General features: G+C 45.3%; 1 protein-coding gene across 11 annotated transcripts in view; it reads right to left on the bottom strand.

Moving 5' to 3' along the window:
• ncoa2 (nuclear receptor coactivator 2) overlaps positions 1–9,626 on the bottom strand; it is a 47,510-nt gene extending 37,884 nt beyond the window's left edge. For 2 of the 11 annotated variants that reach the window (XM_076171287.1, XM_076171290.1), the window contains exon 1: positions 9,292–9,520. The gene's annotated coding sequence lies outside the window, so the exon portion shown is untranslated. Of the gene's footprint in view, positions 1–770; positions 1,048–1,122; positions 1,429–7,811; positions 7,897–8,699; positions 8,865–9,291; positions 9,521–9,550 lie in introns of those variants that run through there. The other 9 variants (XM_076171280.1, XM_076171289.1, XM_076171282.1 and 6 more) reach the window with 8 other exon arrangements.
• Positions 9,627–12,107: the final 2,481 nt, after the last annotated feature.

Raw genomic sequence — 12,107 nt, 5'->3', positions numbered from 1 at the left:
GGGTGGCAGCAAAGGGAGTGAAAGGGCGATAAGTCTGAGAAGACGGCGTAAATGGAAATGACATCGTTTAGAATTCAAAGCAAACCACTGTGATCCCATTCATGCTTCCTCAGATGACTGTCACACACACACAGTTGGCACAACACTTTGAAATACAAGTTGAATATGAAATCTGTTGCCCGACTTTTTCTTTAATGACTTTTAATCGACTTCCACTCTCGCTGCCGAATGTTTTATGAGTTTAACTTCTGAGTCGTGACAGAGGAGGGGGAAAGAAGTCTGAAGTTACAAGAAGGACATTTTTATGTACTGGCTGTAGCAAAAAGAGTCTGGACTACATCAGCACACGGACACAAAAGCCCGATCGTCCTCTTCAGCCCTGTGCACAAATATATGTAATTACGCTGAAATAGTAACAGCCAGCTCATTTAGTTTACTCTCAGGTACGGTAAACAGGAAGTGTGAGGACCTTAATGTGGCTGATAAGATGTGTTGTAAGAGGTGACAAACAGAAAGTGAATGTGTGTGTGTGTGTGGATGAAACTACACCGACATTTAAAAAAAAAAGTGTTAAACTGGGAGAAATGATGTGGCGAGAACTGCTGTTGTTCCTTTACGAGTGATTTGGAGTTCATCCCTATGGCGACTGTGTATGTCAGCTGCATGTGTAGTGTGACCGCGTTGTGTGTGTGTGTGTGTGTGTGTGTGTGTGTGTGTGTGTGTGTGTGTGTGTGTGTGTGTGTGTGTGTGTGTGTGTGTGTCTGTCTTACTGGCCGTCACAGTGAGCAGGGAATTAGTTCCTCTGGCGGCCTGAGGGCTGTACGGCGGCAGGAAACTGAGGATAAGAGAGGGGGGGAGGAAGAGATCAGCTGACGCGCCGATGTCACTTTATCAGCCAGTGTGACATGTTCACGGCGAAGAAACACACAAAAGTGTCTGGACTGCAATCTACAAATAAACACGCTGTTGAACCGAAGCGGCTCGGTGCGGACGGGACGGAGGCGGAGATTGAGGAAATGCGTTTCCGCTCCAGCGAAGCAAAGTGTGAGCTGAGTAATAATGTGTCTTTGCTGGACTTCTTTTTTGTTTTTTTATGAGCATGACTCCAAACCCGGGCATTACCTGATTAAGAGCAGCGCTGTGCTGGCGGTGGAACATGTAATTGGAGCAGACAGAGCGGAGAGCGAGGGGGGAAGCGGCACTCTCTCCCTCTTCGTCATTCTCTGGGTTTACGCGCTCTTCTGCCGAAACGCTCGGCGACAGCCAGGTCAGGTAAACCCTCCGGCTACGGCTGTTTGACTTTTATATAGCAAACTGAGTCACGGAGAGACGCTCGGTGATGGGCGCCGGGCTATGCTTCATCTGCGAGGCTTTCCTGTCACAGTCGGGGCCGGATCACTAATCACACGGCGTTTCAGGTACATTTTGCTGCATGGAGAACATAAAAACACTTTAGTCTAATTAATCAGTCCACCGTCTCCACTATAATGAAGCACCGACTCCTGATGAAGTGCCTGGGACAAACAGGGACTCTGGTCTTCATTTGCAGGGACACAGTGCGTCCATCACTATGACGATACAGGAAACTGAACGCTACAGACGTGAACATATCATTCATTTGTTTGCATTCATAAAATACTAATCACCACCGAGCAGAGAAGGAGACGACATAAGAGCGAATCAGAGCCGGTTGTCTTGAACGTGTGCGATGGCCAGGAAGGTATTAATGATTCATAATGTTAACTTCAAGTAAAATGGTGGCGATGCGATGAAGGGAGAGATGAAGAGTACGGTGGCTTCCTTTCGTTCATCGCTTTGTTCAATTATTCATTTTAAATTTGATCCAATTTGTGTTTCGAGTTCCGAGCTTGATTTGCTTCTTCACATTCGGGTCATGTCAGCCGCCGTCTGAGGCCGAGCGGCGGTGACATCGCTGTAACGCATCGCCGCTCTTCCTCTCTCTCTCTCTCTCCTTCGCCACCGCCGCTATTTCTCCTTACTCCGCTGCCAGATGAGGTGGGCGGTGGGTTTGTTTTGACAGGCCGCATCTTCAGGTGCAAAAACCACAAATCTCTAGAGTACGGACGTGAATGAAGACACCTGAGAAGGCAAACACTTCAAACATATGCAACGCCCCCCCCCCCACGGCATTATGGGGGATTTTGCGTCACCGTGCGCGGATCCAGCAAAGCAAACGTCTTTCCAAAAGCTACAGAGTAACACTCCTAACACCTTTAAAACCTTCGTATGTGAAGCAAGTAGATTACGCAAACATTACTAAATTATATAGGTGGTGAAGTGGAGGACAAGAGCGCTGCAGGTTTCACGTTTCACTTCACATTCGGCCCTGGCGGAAACTCGCTTTGGAGTCCGTTTGTCAGGAGGTGGAAGGAGGCACATGAGGAGAAGGTGCCAAAGTGTCGCTGGACCGAGTGCCAGGAAGGAGGAACCCCCCGACTTACGAGAACCGAGGAACAAAGAGGAGAAACTGCAGGCCGACAAGTCGTCTGGTTCGTCCAGCGCTGACTGAATACAAGCAGACCTCCGACATCTCTCACTAACTCCACATGTTCAAAGTGGCAATGCATAGATTTCTTTCAACTGCCCTCCCCACGCTCCGATTACACAACACATCCGCACAATCCTATTTATCCCTTCTGTGCATTTGTCCCGCCCGGGCGTTGTGACTTAACTTAACATTACTTCTTCTTTCACTTCTCTGTTACATGATAGTGGAACACTCTCCGCTCCGTCTCCTCCCGCAGGAGTGAGCCGTGTGTAATCCTGATGATAGGTGATGAAACAATCCATTCTGATTACTGATGAATCACGGCAGAGGGAAAAGAGCAAAACAACTGCTGGTTACTGCAGCCAGAAATGTGAGAAAATGTAGATGAATGCGATTCTTTACAATGCATCTCTAACAGGGGGAAGGCAAGTGGACGTTTTGGAAATTAAAGAATCATTATAATAGTCAATAACAATGCTCAAAGTGTCTGAATCAATCACAGAACACCTCAGCCTCACACATTTATATGCTTATCCCACACATTAGGCACATCTCTCTTGTGCATACGTTTACATTATTACAGACATGCAGCAGTAATAAATGCATGGTTTGGCCACCAGGTTAGGATTTGGCTGAAAGATGTAAACTCATTCTTTATCCACTGTTTACTGATGAGCAGTTTGCTTTATTTAGACCTACAAAACAGATGGAAAACCTAAAACAACAACCCAAACAGGAATACTATAAATACGCTGGCATTTGTACAAATCCTACTGTTGAGCCTGATCTTTTCAAAGGGAGCTAAATTTACGATTCGGGCCTAATTCTGGTATTTACCTCCGCCTGAACCAGACGTATGGAACACACGGGTCAACTAAGGAGATGAGAACACTGAAGATAAAGCAAGTAGAATCCATACGACAGGTCACAGAAGGAACAGTGCTGAGTCAGCGCACACAGAGAACACACACACACATGCGTAGATAGAGAGAGAGAGAGAGAGAGAGAGAGAGGGAGAGGAAGAGACAGAGACAGGGAGAGGAGAGAAAGAGTTTGACCCTCACAATGAAAAGCCTGAACCTGAATCTTCACATTCCTCTGGCTTTGGCTTTGTGACGGCTGAACGTGAAACGCCGGCATTCTGCCCGTTGTGCCACACACTTACACACTCTCGCCCCTTGTAAGTCTCTCCGTCTGAAGAGTACAGCGCCTAAATTTCCTCGGGAACCCGTTCACGCCGCATATTTCTGGACCACCCACCCATCTCCGGCAAACAGCCTTGCTCAATCCCATTCTCTCTCTCTCGCTCTCTCTCTCTCTGCCAAGGATTCCACCCTGGGCAGCGGGAGTCGTGCCAACCACATGCTTGCACCCTCAACAGCACCCAGTGCCACAAACACGCTGTAGCAGAGGGGAAACCAGCTCACGGTTCAGAACATTCTCCCTGGCTTTTAGCTGCGACCGCACTCCCCGTCTCGCTGTATATCTCCGTTGACACAATACCAATTCATACTTTATTGATCCGCCATCTTTAGTCTTGATAGACCAAGACGAATCTCTTAAGACTCCTGAGACTTGTCTTTAAATCTGATTTATACCGGTTGGTTATATGCCTCTCAATAGAACAAATTACAGCCCCTGCATCTAGCGTGTCCCACATAAATAACCTTTACGATCGCCAATAACTTCACCTCGCTTTGCGTTTTCAAATCAGCGTTAGGTGCGCAGGAAATAGACGCGGAGAAACACGCGACCTCTGTCGACACTTTGAGCCAAACGGGCTGAGGGCACCTTCTTCTTCTTAGCGATGAGCAGCAGACACCACAATATCATCTGGCTTGGCGAGATCAATATTCACTTTGCTGTGGTGACCTACATAAGTGGGCTGTTGAAATCGCTGGAATGCCGGGAGCCTCAAGGATCCCTGGAGCCCCCGGTGAAGACGCCGAGGGCCAAACCGTCCTGTGATGTTTGGTGAGTTTTGGTGTTAGGAGAGAAATCGCCAGTGCCTGATCGGTGTGTACTAAAGTCAACGCTGTCACTGTAACATGATCTTTATTGATCACCGCTGGAACCTACCTACCCCCCCTCCACCTGGAACATGCTTAGTGAATTGTTCAAGGACACTTCAGCAGCACAGATGTTGAGCCCCACAGAGCTTGAACCTTAAGAGTCCTAAACCTATATTAACACTAAAACCACCAACTTGTTCCAATGCTGCTGTTCACTGTGCGTTACAATTTCTCTTTTTATTTGCAGTTTCTCTTACTAATACAGACATTGGAGGGGGAAATGGAAGATGCAATTCTACATAAAGCCTTGAGCCAGGCCTGGAGTGTGTAAACAAAAGCTCCAAGAAATCCAACAGTGTTATATAATAAAGCCAGAAAAATAGGTCCAGCCTGTCCTAAGCAGCTCTCTTTATATTGATCGAGCTCTCTTCTATTGATTAAGACGACGTGTGTGTGTGGATAATTCATGATCTCAGCTGGAGCGATGACTAAATGATCCTATAGCCGAGCCGTACGCCATTAATCAGCCCAGTTATTCTCCTGACAGGTAAATTTGGGGTCAGCAAAACACCACAATGACAACACGCTCTGAAGCACTGTGCAAGTGAAACAATCCCACTTCCTCCTCTTCCTCCTCCTCCTCCTCTTCTTCTCCCGAGCCAAATCCGTTTTCAGCCTCTCATCAACCATCCCTGCTTTGCTTTGGATGCGTCTTCGCCGCCGGTTTCCCCCCCTTCTCCCTGCATCCGCCGTAAAAAAAAAAAAAAACTTGGCCATTACCCCGCAGCTCATCCCTCACACCCACCCAGGACCTGTCACACGGCTGTTTCCATGACAACACCAACGCAGAGACAGCAGGGTGAGATGCCCAGCGAGACGAGGCAAATAGAGACAAGGGGGAGGGGTTAAATACGGTGCGCATCACGTCAAAAAACACGCTACGGCCCACATAAGGGACGCAAAAAGACAGGTACCATTCAATACATTGTTATTGATGATCCGTAACACATAAACCTGAGGGGAAGCCAGATGATTTGCTACATGTTGTTTTATTATTAGGCGTTTATTAAAGAGCCTGAGCAGCACAGGGGGGCATGGTGTGGCTCTGGAGTGACCCAGACTAAACTAAAGAGACACTGATACCTTTTCCTGCCTGGTTTCAAACTAGTTAACTTCGTTTGGTCCGCAAAGGGAGCCGTGTGGAAACAATAGCGACAGTGTCTCTCGCAACTAATTACACCATGTTGGAAAAGTGATTGATGCCACGCTCGAAAGGAGACGTTCCTTAGAATGTCTGTAATTTTGTCACGTTCGGACGATATCACTATCACCTTTCTGTAGCGGCTTGACTTGTAATGTATTTGCTGAGATACTCCAGAGAGAGAGAGAGAGGGAGAGAGATAGGGGGGGAGAGAGGGGGAATGTACTGAGGCTTGAAAAGCCCAGAGGTGAGTTCGCTATTTGAAGCCGAGCATTCCTGCTGATCAATAGTGATTATGATTCTAATGGGGCTTTGGTTACAAGCCTGAAATATGTTCTGTTGTTAAATTAACCCTAATGCACTATTCACACTGGACTTCAATTACTATTTCCTGTAGACCTCATGTGATTTGGAATTCGCCCAAATCTGAGCGGGGAGAAAAAAGGGTTGTATCAGTTAGACTAACGGACCGAATCCCATTGATTACACACGGACGTGATTGGAACACAATGGGGCTGAGTGATCTGAATGATGAGGAGCAATATTGAGTGCATCAACACCTACTTTTGACCTGAATAACACAAAGAAAAACACACTCTTGCAGGACAGAAAACACTTGTGAGAATCGTCCTCGCGTGCAACAATTCATACCTGACGTGCGTTTGCCAAATATGGCGGGAAATGTGCGCACCCGTTACAAAACATGCCAGAATCCCGGCAATTACTATAAAACACCAGAGGACCTGAAATACTACTAAGCGTTGCCAAAGGGGATCAAAACAATCGGAGCGTTCCAGGTTTTCATCATTCTTGTCAGTCTGCAGCTGAGGAGGCTTTGAGCCGGTGTGTTATGATGGAGCGCTGCGACCTCTGCAGCAGTTCAATCTACAGTTAGCCAAGGGTCAGTAGAGACATAAATTACACAGAATCTTAATATTTGGTCAAACCTGCGATGATCTATGATGATGTCACAGCTAGATGCACGGATAAGGTTGCAATAAACTCAAAGTGTACTTCTGGCATTAATCCATAATCATGTTTAAAAGTCCATTAAAGTGACAGTGGGGCTGAAAGACATTAGAATCACCGTGGGACAACAGTGCGAGTGTGACAGGACCAGACGGCAAATCAAATAGGAGCAGTATGCAAGAGATCAAGGGTCGAATGATTACTGTATCACTCAATGTGACGCAACAAAGCCACTTATCATAGGGCAAAGGTCAGGTTTGCCTCCAAATGCACTGGAACTGACCATTCTCTCTATATTAAGCAGCGATTGTGTCAAGATGTTAACCCAATTCAATAATCGGCGACATATGAAGTCGACTATAAGAGAGAGAGAGACGGGCAAAATACAAGAGAGAGCGTGAGAGCGCAGGAGAGACATGAAGACATTGTCTCCAAGTCATGCGGTCATTACTGTCACACACCTGTTGCTATAGTTGCAAATTACAATGAGGTCACACGCAGTAAACCACCGAGGGGCTACCTGGTCATGCTACCCCAACACGCCATTAAATGATTACAGAAACCACTCGCCCGTTGTCCTTATCTAAACATGCACATACACACGCTCTCATGAATTCCTGAGCTGTCGTGATCCCAGGAACACAGGCATAACACAATTATGGCATTGCCCGGTTTTGGTTTAGCATATCTGAATCCAGCTTTTAAAACAAAAACAAATACATTCTCTCAATATGTAGGAATGCGTGTTATATAAGCCGCGCTTTCATCAACGCAGGAACACATGCATCGTTACTGTGACAGCAGGCGCAGGGGCTAATTTGCAAGATCCATGTCCTCATCTGACACACACACTCAATAGGAATCAGGTCAGTTTGAGAAGCAATTTTCCTTCCTTCACATTTCCTCCTCTTGTCCTGCCTTCCAAGGGCAGCCGGATTAGCTGCTACCCATTCACAGAGAGAGGTTAAACTCTTTCAGTGCTCTACAAATTAAAGTCAAATATCTTAAGGTCTGATGCCTTGAACCCAACATGTGATTCAGCCTCCTGGTATGAGCCTTTGCAAAATTACACAACAACAGCAACACAGAGATGCAGGTGAAGTGAGTGCATGTGTCCTACCGTGGCTCCTTCACACTTATGGCTTTGCTTATTCCAACATCTGACTAGAAACCACCGCATATCACATCCTCCTGAAAAGCCCTGGAGTTGGAGCCGAGCCACAGTTGGCCAACATGCCCCCGTTTAAGCCCCCATATCAGTGATGTGACGTGAGCGGTGTGCACCGTCAGGTGGGCAGATTGATGCAACAGAAAAGAAAAAAACTGCTCAACTGGTTCCACAGGCTACGTTCCTCAGGCATTAGGAAGAGAGGAGTTGTGACAATCATTGAAATGGCACAAGCTGTCTGCCTGTATAGTCCTGAATCAGTCAAGCAGGAGAGCCCTTAAAAGGAGAGCAGGGCACTCACAACAGGCAACAACAATGCAACCCAGGAATTAAACCTCTCAGCAGCGTTTCCCCCATAACTCGCATAGCATTAGCATTCAAAGCATCTATTCAATTCATACTCAAGTCTCCACTCAGAGCCTCTAGTGTTGTTCATAAAGCCCCGTGTGCATAATAGACACTCGACAATAACATTTCAAACTAAATATCGGGGTTTTTCGCAAAGCAATGCCTGGGTTTCTACGGCGTTTACACGCCAAAGTGTAAACATTATGCAGAGTTTCCCTCCCCCTTTGGAATGCATGCATGGCTCCCGACAGCAATATGCCTGTAGTCGCTACTAAAGTCGGTGGGGAAAGTTCTCGCAATTAGTTTCACCAAACATTCGAACTAACTTGTTAATGTTACACGAAGCAGCAAGTGACGCGGTTAGAAGAATTACATCACGACTGCTAACGAGGCTATACTACTAAAAAAAATGGCTAAAAATACGTCGCCAGGCAAACATAAGACCTCTGCGTCCTATTTAAACACACAAATGAGTCGTTTGGGTCAACTTACCTAAAGGGGACGCGTTATTTAGAAGCGTGTTGTTGAATAAAACAAACATATTTGCCAGCCAGCTCGAACACATGGTCGTGAGAAACCGCTGTGACTCATTTTCTGACTACGACGTCCAAAGCAAGCAAGCAAGCAAGCAAGCAGCCCGGAGTAGCTAAACAGTTAGCATGCTAACAAACGTAATACTGCTGTTCAGGCGAACTTCGCTCCGCTCTCTGGTTTGTGTTGCACTGTCACTCGCTCACTCAGCATAAAAAAAACAATGACCTATCAAAGTACTATGCACGCTATATTATACTTTACACCACAACCGCGCCATTGCCAAACTTAAAATGGATCATAAACAATTGCAACAACTCGTTAGCGAGCTCTCCCCCCGGGGGTCGTAGCCGTGCGGTTTGAGTTCGCTCGCTGCAGAAAACAGCACTGACAGGCGGCTTTAGCTAAGGGAGCTAACGGTGGCTAACATGCTAACGCCGAAGGGAGAGCCCGTGCCAACCGAGATTGAAGACCTCGATTTTGGATCACGATTTCACACCGAAAACATCGCGTCCCGTCACACCAACAAGCACCAACACGCGTAGCTACTTACGATTTAATACTTTGTGTTGTATCCTCGCTGTTAAAATCCGTTAATCACACAGCAGCTCTGACCTTCGCGGTAGTGGAACAACATTTCTGCTGGCTAACTGTGCCGCCATGTTACTCCTGCCTCCTGCAAACCAATGCTGAGTGTTTATCTGGGCTGGTAGCTGCTGCTCGTCCTCCCCCACACCAAACCACATCACGGGGCTGAGGCAGGATCGGCTCACTTACCGCCGGGATCCGTAAGCAACCATACGGCCACTTACCAATACAGTGACACGGCGATCTTCACGGAGAAGCCGAGGTTTGACTCGACAACATCGCTTAATCGATGAGTCGTGATGGGGGAACACATTTAATCGGACAATCGACCTTAAAAACACCAACAGTGCCGCTGATAGCGTTACTGTTTTAATCAAGTGCAGTGTTTGTTGTGGTCTTTTTTAATATAAATGTGGGTAAATTAAAACATATTAATCTCAAATAAATTTCACAATATAACAAAATAAACAACATATTAAAAAAACCTTTATTATACATGTATATACACGTCTTTCGGTTTTATTTCTCACACACACACACACTCACATATATATAATGTAAATGTAGGTCATAAAGATTTATGTCAGCCCATAAAATGAGGCGAATAAACGAAGCAGCGCGATTTACAGGGCTTGCAAGAGATTACAGATGGGACTGTATAACTGCGACTCCATCACATTCCTAAAAGATTCATAAAAGTACATTTTTAATCAAAGTAATCGATTGGGTGATTAGTAACTGCGTCAGTGAACGAGAAAGGAGTTGACGACGATTGGTTGTTACGTTCGAATTATAAACCGCATTTAAACACAAACACAACAATGTAAATGTAACGAATCTATAGCATAGTGCGTATCCTACTTCTTTAGCTGCCTTGCTCACTGTCAGGTCAACTACCCATGGCTGCGACGAGCGGACTGGCACGTTTTTACTCCATCAAGTATTGTGCTGCAGCGCCCCCAGGTGGCTTGTGGCTGACATATCCTAACACTGAGGTCTGTGTTTGGTGTTGACAAAAACTAAATTAGTTCAGGGGTCCAGAGTTTGCATAGGGTGCTTTTCATTTCTTACACATAAAATGTAGTCTTTTATTTGTTATTGACATTATTAAATTGTGAGATACATGAACAGAACAACCCTAGCAGCCCCTAGAATGGCATCATAAACAATGTCACAGTTGCATTGACCCCATAGTGACATCATGAAGGATGTTATAATTGACATGAATAGCACCGCCCCTTATGACATCATGAAAAATGTTATTGTTGACGTGAATATAACCACAAAGTACTGAATTCCTTTCCAAGGATAAAGCATTTGCATCATGCCGGAGAAGAAGCAACTGTCCCTGTCAGCAAGCTGTAATGCAAAGGGCCTGAGATTAGCTCCAGTGAAGGAATCTCCACAAGCTTCAGGTAACAATTCCATAAAGTTAGGACTGCTTGATGTACTAAACGTTGTTCAGTTAAGCTTGCAGCTACTTATGGAATGTAACCTTACAACAGACTGGCTATGGTGCGTTACATAATGCTACATTTGTTACATTCATATTTGTTGTTCCAACTGCATCCATAGACACAACTACAGTCATGGATCACAATCTAGTAGGTGGATTAAAAACACATTTCAAATATTTACTTTTCAGCTCAGCGCTGTAAGAACAGTCTGCATTACAAACAACCATCTGACTATAGCTATAGATTTGTCCCTGGCACTGGGTTCTTGTAAGGGTTGTGGCAGGGTGAAGAAGGAGCGTCAGGGGAGGCTGGAGTTCAGGGTAAAAGGTTGGGCTGAGGTGAAGGGGGTGAAACATCAGGGGATCCTAGGGAGCTCCAGTCATCAGGAACGGTGGTGGTGTAGTTGATGGACAGGGTGATTGAGCACTGACCAGTAATGCAACTACCAACCTTAACCCTGAGATGAGGCTGATTCAGTTCACCCAGGCAGTTTTGATGTGAATAGTTATGCAGATTGCATACAAGTCATTCCTTTCCCTTTAGGACAGTATAGTAGGTATAGGTGGAGGTATGTGCTCTGATGAGTGCCCAGCTTGCATGTTGTGGTGCTCCTTTGTCCAAGTAACAAAGACATATATAGTAATACACCCAAAGGCCATAATTACCTCTTTTACTGTAGAATGTTATTTGCATTTGCAGGATAAACCCTGATCCCATTAGTACATGTTGAGACGACCACATACAAATGATCGCTGAAGGCAAGGTTGACTCGGTGGAACAAATGCAATAGGTTTCTTCTTTATAATAAGAAGTGACTGCTTTAAATGGGTTCGTAAATTCTTTTTATGGCAACATTTAAGTAAAAAGCACATAGTATATAAAGAGTCGATCAGATTAGTATTCATTTGGCAGTCAGTAATGGGAGGAGCGGACGCAGCCAAACAAAACCTTTTTCTTATTCCCAGTCCACGAGTCAATGATTTTGAAATGATTCTTATGGACAGAAATAATAAGTCAGGCCAAACACATACTTAGATCCAATCCACTTAAAACGGCAAATGAAGAGGGATTGTACAAGATGGGGATTCAATCAACTGCACAAATGGATGTTTTGTAGATTTCTCCTTTTTAGTTTTCAAAAATAAAGTGTTCGATTTGCAGCACTTCAAACAGAAATGGAATAGATTCTGTGTAATTTCAAGACGATGAATAGATTCTTTTGTTTATATTGAATACAAACACAAGATGGTACTTGTGAATCCTATCTAAGTCTTTGCTCAAATTTGTCTGTTAAGCACAAAACGTGAATCTATATTTATATGCT

Source organism: Genypterus blacodes, unplaced genomic scaffold (genome assembly GCF_046128005.1).
Source record: "Genypterus blacodes isolate CSIRO-AG114 ecotype Tasmania unplaced genomic scaffold, CSIRO-AGI_Gbla_v1 ptg000245l_1, whole genome shotgun sequence".
Lineage (NCBI taxonomy): Eukaryota > Metazoa > Chordata > Actinopteri > Ophidiiformes > Ophidiidae > Genypterus > Genypterus blacodes.
The sequence above is the reverse complement of the archived record's forward strand: the minus strand, read 5'-3'. Positions and strand labels throughout refer to the sequence as shown.